Source organism: Lolium perenne, chromosome 2, assembly GCF_019359855.2.
Source record: "Lolium perenne isolate Kyuss_39 chromosome 2, Kyuss_2.0, whole genome shotgun sequence".
Taxonomy (NCBI): Eukaryota; Viridiplantae; Streptophyta; class Magnoliopsida; order Poales; family Poaceae; genus Lolium; species Lolium perenne.
In genome coordinates, this window is record NC_067245.2 from 109,356,843 (window position 1) to 109,366,640 (window position 9,798).

Consider the following 9,798-nt stretch of genomic DNA (forward strand, 5'->3'; position numbering starts at 1 on the left):
GAATAACTTTTGAAGAACATGTTGTTTAAGAAATAATGAGTATTTCCAAGAAGGATTAAGGCTTCTAAGGTTTGATTGACATTTGTACTTCAAAAGAATAACTTTTGAAGAACAGGTTAAATAAGAATATGAACTACTATACATAGGAGCTATGGCTTTCTAGGGTTTACTATTGGGTTCATTTAGTTTCACTAATAGGAACTAGTTGGTTCTTAACTTGGAATGGGTTTCTATATAGCAAGTATTGGTAGGTTTATTGCTATGGTTTCTTCTAAGCATCATATCAAAGGATGGTTATCAAGATGGTTCTATAAATTAGCTATTAGGTTTTACTATGGTTTCACCATTGCTTCACTAAGTAATCTCTAATTGCTTCTAAGCTAAGTGGCTTATTACTTCCTAAGTAGGGTTTAGTTGAATAGGAGCATGTGATGTGAATTGCTACACAAGGTTGGTACTAGGGTTTATCATTATGGTTCTACTAGGGTTGGATGATTGAGGTTGATCTTAATGGTATGGTATATATGAGTGGTGATCAATGATACTAGTCCAATTAACAAGTTAGGGTTTACTCCTAAGTGACACTTAGGGAATCATATAGGTTTGAATAGGGAGATGAAATGATAATCTCATGTGACTTGGTTTTATGCTAGTGGATTATGACTTGTATTTGTTGGTCACATAATATGGTTCTCTATGTAAGGTGATATTCACATAATCACATGTGATAAGCAACTAGGGTTTAGGGTTAAGGCATTTTCAAATGATCACATACAATAATGGGATCCAGATTCTAACTTATATTAAAACTAGGGTTTCTAAATTATGATCCAATTCTTAAAGTAATACTTGGTACTAGAACTAATGTGATTAAGTACTTGAAATAGAGTTATTAATAATTTTAACATGCTATTAATTTTTAGAGGGTTTAAGAATTAAAATAATTACTAGTTAGGGTTTAATTAGAAATCAGGGTTTCCTAATTATTGTTATTAGGTTTTAAAATAATTAACTTGTTACTCATATATGTTTAAGTAAACAATTGTTGGGCTACCAAAATAATATTGACTTTTAATATTTTCTTGAGTTATTACTATTTAAAGGAAATGGTAAATGGTAATTTGCAAATTAGGGTTTATGAATTACCACTAATAATTAAGTTAATGCAAATATGATAAATAAAATTAATCTTAACATTTTACTTAGTTACTGAATAGTTAAAATTAAATTTGAAACTAAACTATTTTATTGAATTCAAATGGTATTTTAAATAATTGAAATGGAATAATTAATAAGGTTAAAAATAAGTGGATTTTTATTTTGTCACACATTTTTGTTTTATATTTTATTTGAATAGAGTTTATTTTTGTGAGCATTTTGATATCTTATTCATAATTTTCTGAGTTGAAATGAAATTTCTATGATTTTGCAAAGTTCCAGACATTTACTGGAATTTGAAATAAAACGAAAATGCTAAAGATACCGGTTCGCACCTAGCCACTGTGACTGACGAGTGGGGCCTGCGTGTCCACCTCAGCAGCTACGCGGCAAGGTCTGGTCAACCTTGACCATGGGTTTGACCTCACCGGCGTTTAACCGCCGGCGGTCTGCTGAGGACGGCGCCACCGTTTTATGGCCCCCCGGGACGCGCGAATAGAGTTTCCTGACTCTCCTCGACTCACTGAAGCTGATGGTGATGTTGGTTTGGCGAGGGGTTCACCGGAGCTACGCCGGCGACAATGTCCCGCGGCGGTGCTCTCCGGTGAGGTGGCTAAACGGAGCTACAGAGAGATCTAGGAAGCGAAACTTGGTTCATCAGATGCGCGAGCTCACCGTGAGGATGATGGTATGGTCGACGAAGACGTGGGTGGTCGGAGATGAGCTCAATTTCTCCATTGCCGGCGAGATACTGCAAAAGGGATCGGCAAAATTCGTCGGCTTGAGGAAGATCCAGGACGATTCCTTCCTCCCAGATGATCTACGGCGCCAGGCGCTTCTCCTCGATCACGCGCCTGAGGCTGGGGTGGCCTGTACCACCGTATTCACCATCGACGCTGGCGACAGAGCGTGGAAGAACACGAGAGTTAGAGGGCTACTGAGAGAGAATGGATGGGCGGCGAGGTACTAGGGTTTCCTGGAGAAGCTCTAGGCCTATTTATAGAGCACGGCAAGGTTCGTATCGGCATTTCACCGGCGGCAATGGCCGGGATGCCTCACCGACAATGGAGGTCTCTAGGGCGCGAATCTTGGCACTACTAGATAGACTCAGACGCGAGAACACTTGTACAAATTTCAGAGATCGCCTGCGACGTCCGGGGTCGTCCCTATCCACGGCGAGAGACGTGGCCGAGCTCCTCTGCGCTGTCGTCGTTGAGGAAGAAGACGAGGCTTCTTTTCTTCCTCAACGAAGCGATACGGTGGCGTTGGGTCGTTTTCCTCGGTGGGCTGGGCTGGTCTTGGTCCCCTGCCGGGCCACGTTGTGGGCTGTTGCTGGTCTGGTTGGCCCAACAGGTAAGCCAGGTGAGCCTTTCTTCTTTTCTATTTTCCTTTTCATTTTCTGTTTTCTTTTTCTGATTTGTGTTTTGTTATTTGAATTCAAATTTGAATTCAGTTTCTTTTTGCAGGTTCTAAAATATTTGAGTATCAAGGTAATTTGATAATCATGTTTTCTGCATGGTTTATTATTTTAAACAAGTAGTTTGGTTAGGATTTAATTGAGATCTTGTGAGACTTGAATTAAATAGAAATGGTTTAGGTATTTATCTCAATTCTTTAAATTTGGAAATCAAACCTATTTTGAATGATTTGAAGTTTATAACCAGTGCATAGTAAACATGTCATTAAGTTTTGTTATTATTTAACAATATTGATGGTTCCCATGTATTTTATATTAGGGTTAGAGTTTTAAATTAAATGGTAATAAGAATGGGATGAATTCATCATTTTATGTGAAGGATCATTTCTTAGGGTTTAAGAAGATGGTTGGATTCACTCTATGTCAAATAATCTTGCTTAGCAAACTACTACTGGAATTATTTAACATAGATCCTAAACTCATTATGGTTAATTCACTTGTATACTAAGGTAATTCTATTTTATAAAACATTATTTTACTTGACTAGTCACCTTGTCCTTGATCCCCTCGAAGCGGTTGAAGACGATGGCCCGGTGGCCTCCCTCGACGTTGTAGAGCGCCTTCGAGGCGCCGAACCAGAGCGTGCCGCCCGCCAGCGCCAGCTTGACCATGGCGCCAGCCCCCGCCGGCGCCTTGATTCTGTTCATCTCGGAGACGCGCGCGTTCGGGGAAGTAGACGAGGTAGTATGGCTAAGGACCAGCAATCCATCACGTTGAGGTAGTATGCAGCCTAAGAGAGCAAGCAAAAAGAATCATAGGGTATCATGAGAGGAATTCAAAGACATGAATAAATCATCATTACAAACAACTAAAAAATGCCATAAACATGTACAGATCAGTAGAGATCCTCATGAAGTCGGCAAAACAACTGCAATAAAAGTTAGTTCTGGACGCAAAAGGATGTTCTCTGCTCCAAACAACCTTAGTCGGCCCAGTAGGAAATGTACCATCAGAAATGGGGAGCCTAGGTTGTTCCGCTGAATCACACTTCAGACCATACTAGGAAACATGCCTATGCGTTGCATCGGGAGAATAAAACACATCACATGGCTCTAACCCAATAAGCAAGACTGAAGAACCATCCACTCTCTTGCCCATATATAGATTCACTTTTTACTTCACCATGTTGTGTAAGAGACTGTAATTGTAATGAGTGATAAGATTTTAAAAGCTAACACTACAAGAAGAACCACCGTACACCAATACATACTTTGCAACGCTGCAATTATTCGTTGCGAAATATTACCTTAGATACAGATGACATGCGTTGCAGGATATAGATGTTGTCCATTAGACTGAGATTGCTAGTTTGCAGGATATGAGCCCAGCCCACTAAGCACGATTCCATTGTGTTGAATAAAGCACCCACGAACGCACGTCGTACCCTAACAACAACAAACACACACGCCGCATGCCGCACCTGCAATCCCACTCCTCGCCTTCCCCAAACCTAATCGCCTCCCTTCGCTTCGGTCGGCCACCTCTCGGCCGCTGGCGAGTAAGGCCTCCGTCGATGGCGACCATTGGCGGCCAGTGATGCAACTCAGGCTGACTCTTCACGCCGTACCATGAGATCCCCTAACTCCAGGAAACCGTCGTGCAGCCCAGATCGATCTTGCTATTGCATGATGTCTCTTTGTGGAAGAGCCGCAGCGGTGCAACCACACGACAGGGGTTCAGGCTGGAGGTGCAATTTATCATTTCCTCCGTCAGATTCATCTCTCTTTTTTCCTTGCCTTGAGTCGCGTTCACATTTTTTTGTAGGATTATGTTTGCATCCTCGTCAGGTCGGCGCTAGAGGCAGACCCGCAAAGACTGCAGCGCAAACGGCAGTGGCACCAGATGGCACAGCAAGAAGCCTCAAGTGGGCGTGCATCAGCAGCAACAGCCTGCAGCAGGATAACCTGCAGGTGCTAATTCCTCCCCTTTCACGATTTATACATCATGAAAAACTGCTCCATGTCATGCGAAATTTCATCTTAAACGGTTGCTTGCAATGACCGATTTGTTTTATGTACAGAGTATTATAATCTCGTGGTTTCAAGTGCCAGGGAAAGTTCCCTGCTGAATGGTTACGAGTTCAATTCAGGAAGTGTAGCTCAAGGAATGCCTAGTAAACTGACCCTGCCAGATGCTTGTCATGATTTTAACCTTTAAAAGGCATAAATGCAAACGGGCGTTCAGGTCCTTGTATCTGATCCAAAGTAACCAAAGAAGATCTGTCAGACGTATGTGTTATTTTTCTGTTAATTCAGTATTGCTCCTTTCAGTTATCTCCAGCCCATATCAGTATCTATTTTTTTATTTCGTGTGCTATATCTTCATGCCTATGTTGTGTAGACTCTAATAGTGTACTTAATATTACTTTTTTCTAGAAGAGAATCTTACGTAGCAAAACAGCAATTTGAGAAAGTTCTCAAGGCCCAAGAAAATTGAAACTGTGATTGACCATTCTACCATTTAGTTAATTAAGAAGTTTGATATGTTGTCAGTAACAATCTAGTTTATTAATGGATTTTGATCTTCTATTTCAGGGATTTGTCCTGATCCAATCGTGGTTATTTGTTATCCAAATTTCGTCTTGTATTTCAGTCTTTGTGGTAACCACTGTGACTTGTGAGGCTGATGAGCTACCTCAAATGCATATAGTAGCAAAAATGTTCTTACGTCCTTGCTACAGTTCACTATATGCTGTCTTTTGCCACTTTGATGCTGAAAACATTTCTTTTGTATTAGCAGGCTCGATACATCAGCAAGACTTGCTCTACTTGGATATCAGCTCGGCACATGCATGCAAGCTAGGAAAATATTAGAACAGATATGAAGGACTTGGTGGTAGATTATCATGTATTGATGCAAGAATGTAATTGCGTACTTTATATACATAAGGCTAGGTAGACTATTCTATTTTGATGCTAGATTGTAAATTATCTTCCAATAATTTTCATGTATGAGAGATGGTGATTCCAATAATAAATATTGAATTCTTTGTCGCACAATGCATTTATATTCTATTATTTGTGTGTTGTGGTATGTCACACCTAAATTATGTTCTTTGGCTGGGAAAAAATTGAACGTCTACAAGAATGTTCAAACCATTTCAAATATAATTTTCAATCCATGTAGGATCTCTCTACCAACGCATATGATTGTTGCTTGAAATATGTAGCTACTTTGCAACGCCTATCCCATTGGTTACCAACGCACGTATATGCGTTGCATTGTATCCTAGCAACACCCAAAAAACGCAACGCATTTTTATCCGTTGGTAGAGTCGCTAGCAACGCCCATATGTGCATTTAGATACGCATGTATGCGTTGCTGTAGGAGTGGTCCTCTTGTAGTGTAAATTGATAATTAAAACCATATTGTTGACTATATTCTTTGCAAAAGTTTAAAAGCCTACGAAAACAAATAAATAAAAGGTAAAAACACCACTACTTAAAATCGTAAGGATTCCATGGACCAAACCTAGAAGCAAATATTAGCATGATTAAAATCATAATATAAGTAAATATCCAATGCATATCATAAAAACGTAAAGATTCCTTGTACCAAATCTGGAAACAAACATTAGCAACAACGTTCCTTTATTTTTCTTACTCTTCTTTCGTTTCGTAAACAGGTCATTTTAGAGGTTTCAGATCTAGAAGTCGCTCATTGTAATAGTAGTGCCGATGACGCAACCTAGATATTTTTTTCGTGAATAAGACCTGTCATTAAAAGAAACAACAAATAGCACAAACCATCTTTAAAAAAATTACAACGAAATTCTTGAAGCCCTTCATCACCTCCAGACTATGTCGATGGCGCGCCGCCGCTACCGCACCTTCCCGGGCCGGTCTGACGTTGTTCGTTGCGGACAGGATGTTGCCGAACGGGTTAAGAAAATCACATCCGTCCCGGAGATGAAGAAGGCCTACACTTCCAGGTAGAAGATGCTATCTACAAGAAAGGGCGACACCAGTGCAAAACCGTTAAAACATGTACATTAAATTCTCTCAAAACATGTCTTGACCAAGTTACAGATACAATTAATTTTCATAATTGAAATCAATTGGTAGTAACAAGACATCTAGGTGGAGATAAAAGAATAGATCATGAAGCATCCTAAATATTTCCAAGCAAATATTCCAGTCAAGCAGTAAAATAAATGGATGTTTTTATGTGAATGTTCTTATTTGCAGATCCCTTAAGTAACACTGAATCTCTCAGCAACTGCTGGAAACATATATATGCGAGATTCAGAATATGCAAATGCTAACACTGCTCAATTTTCTCCTTACAAATTAGAGCCTCCTGGATAATAAATGCCGGCATTTATAAAGAACATGACTTAGCTTGTGGTAATGATTCACATTTGGAAAACTCAGCAGACACGCACTTTCTTTTCTCGCCAATTAAAAAAGACACTTCAAATGAATAAATCAGACAGCAGCGTAAGGAGTGGCTTTTCTATCGTGATGCGGTGGTAGTTTTCCCTTCTTCTGTAGACACTCAAGCCATAAACCATACCATGTAATTTATCAAGCTGGTTATACTGGTGTACTTTCTAACTCACGTATATGCACTGCTAGAGATGACAGAACAATAAAACAAATAAGCGAGACACATCCGGATCTTGATATCTAGGTTCATGGACTATGAGAGTTGTAATTCAATTTGGACGTAGCTTCCTTCTTTCTCCTGTCGACTTTCAAGCGAGATCATTACTTTGGATGGATTGGTGTCGGAGTTCGCATCTTGCCGCAGCTCCAACGTCCGACCAACATGCCACCGTGAGATTATCAGATCAGAAAACAATCCTGCAGAAGCTCCTGAAGGCCCTCGGCGTGTTGCACATCTACGCCGCCGCTAGTTTCTCCGCCGTGTGCTCATGACCATTGTCGCCGCACCCGTCGCCTGTTTCTTCGCCATGCGCCCGTGTCCAACATCATCTAGGGCTGGAGATCCAGATAATCGATCCTTCTTTCTGGATATGCTTCGATCGACGAGCTGACCAGGGAAGACCAAGCACATATGTGGCGCAGGCTGGCCAGCAAGCTAGACAGTTTTGGTTCTGATCGGACTCTTTTTTATGGAAGCGTGCGCTACCAGGACTACGTAAGGTAGAAAAACTTACCAAACAAAGTAGGAATCCATTGGGTGTATCCCACGCGACGACCAAGTAGCGACCTACAAACGGGACGGACCGTGACGTACGAACAGGACGGACGACGGAACCCCTTTCTGCTTTATTATTAGGTATAGATAGATTAGATTAACTAATCAAGTTTCTTTGAATAGAATATAGGATTGGATATTGGTTCACTCTACTCACTTAAATAACACTTAAGCTTAGGTATATATGGCTTGGTTTATACTTGTGGCACATGATACACAAGTTAGGGCTTAATATTTCATGTGGTGTGAATTCTACTTGAAAGGTTTAGCGTTTTGCATAAGCTTCACTAAATTGAAGTATAAATAGGCATGAGGTATGGCAGGGTTCTAATTACAATCCAAGTTAATCCATGGGTTGGAATTCAAATATAGTTTAGGGTTTAAGTAGTGGTCACCAATGTGATACACAACTAGGATTAGAATATGAGCATAAGCTTTGGTTATGTTTCACTAATGGAACATGGCTCTCATCTACAAGACTAAAGGTTGGTTTAAATAAGTAAGATGTAATACTACTCTAAAATTCTCTAGGATAGACATGGCTATGGTTAGCATCTATAATCTCTCTCACCTCTAAATGTCTTGTAATAGCCTAAGGTCCTACTCAAGATATGATGATATGATCCTCTAAATATATGGTTTGCCTAGTGATTCTACCTTGGTATCTTCTGAAGCTTGTTCTTCAGCAAATCTGATAAACCTACATCTTGTGGTATGCCTTCACCTCCTAGCTTCTTCATCTTGATCCTAGCTAATTCACATGAAGTGGCTCTATGTATTTGTTCCCATGTATCATGGTACTTGATGAGCAAATGGATGAAGGGTGTGGCTTGACACGCGTATAGCACGCGTCCGTTGGGAACCCCAAGAGGAAGGTGTGATGCGTACAGCGGCAAGTTTTCCCTCAGTAAGAAACCAAGGTTTATCGAACCAGTAGGAGCCAAGAAGCACGTTGAAGGTTGATGGCGGCGAGATGTAGTGCGGCGCAACACCAGGGATGCCGGCGCCAACATGGAACCTGCACAACACAACCAAAGTACTTTGCCCCAACGAAACAGTGAGGTTGTCAATCTCACCGGCTTGTTGTAACAAAGGATTAGATGTATAGTGTGGATGATGATTGTTTGCAGAGAACAGTAGAACAATTGCAGTAGATTGTATTTCAGATGTAAAGAATGGACCGGGGTCCACAGTTCACTAGAGGTGTCTCTCCCATAAGATAAATAGCATGTTGGGTGAACAAATTACAGTTGGGCAATTGACAAATAGAGAGGGCATGACAATGCACATACATGATATGATGAGTATTGTGAGATTTAATTGGGCATTTTGACAAAGTACATAGACCGCTATCCAGCATGCATCTATGCCTAAAAAGTCCACCTTCAGGTTATCATCTGAACCCCTTCCAGTATTAAGTTGCAAGCAAAAGACAATTGCATTAAGTATGGTGCGTAATGTAATCAATAACTACATCCTCGGACATAGCATCAATGTTTTATCCCTAGTGGCAATAGCACATCCATAACCTTAGAGGTTTCTGTCACTCCCCCAGATTCACGGAGACATGAACCCACTATCGAGCATAAATACCCCCTCTTGGAGTTAAGAGTAAAAACTTGGCCAGAGCCTCTACTGATAACGGAGAGCATGCAAGATCATAAACAACACATAGATATAAATTGATAATCAACATAACATAGTATTCTCTATCCATCGGATCCCAACAAACACAACATATAGCATTATAGATAGATGATCTTGATCATGTTAGGCAGCTCACAAGATCCGACAATGAAGCACATAAGGAGAAGACAACCATCTAGCTACTGCTATGGACCCATAGTCCAGGGGTAGACTACTCACTCATCACTCCGGAGGCGACCATGGCGGTGTAGAGTCCTCCGGGAGATGAATCCCCTCTCCGGCAGGGTGCCGGAGGCGATCTCCTGAATCCCCCGAGATGGGATTGGCGGCGGCGTCGTCTCTGGAAGGTTTTC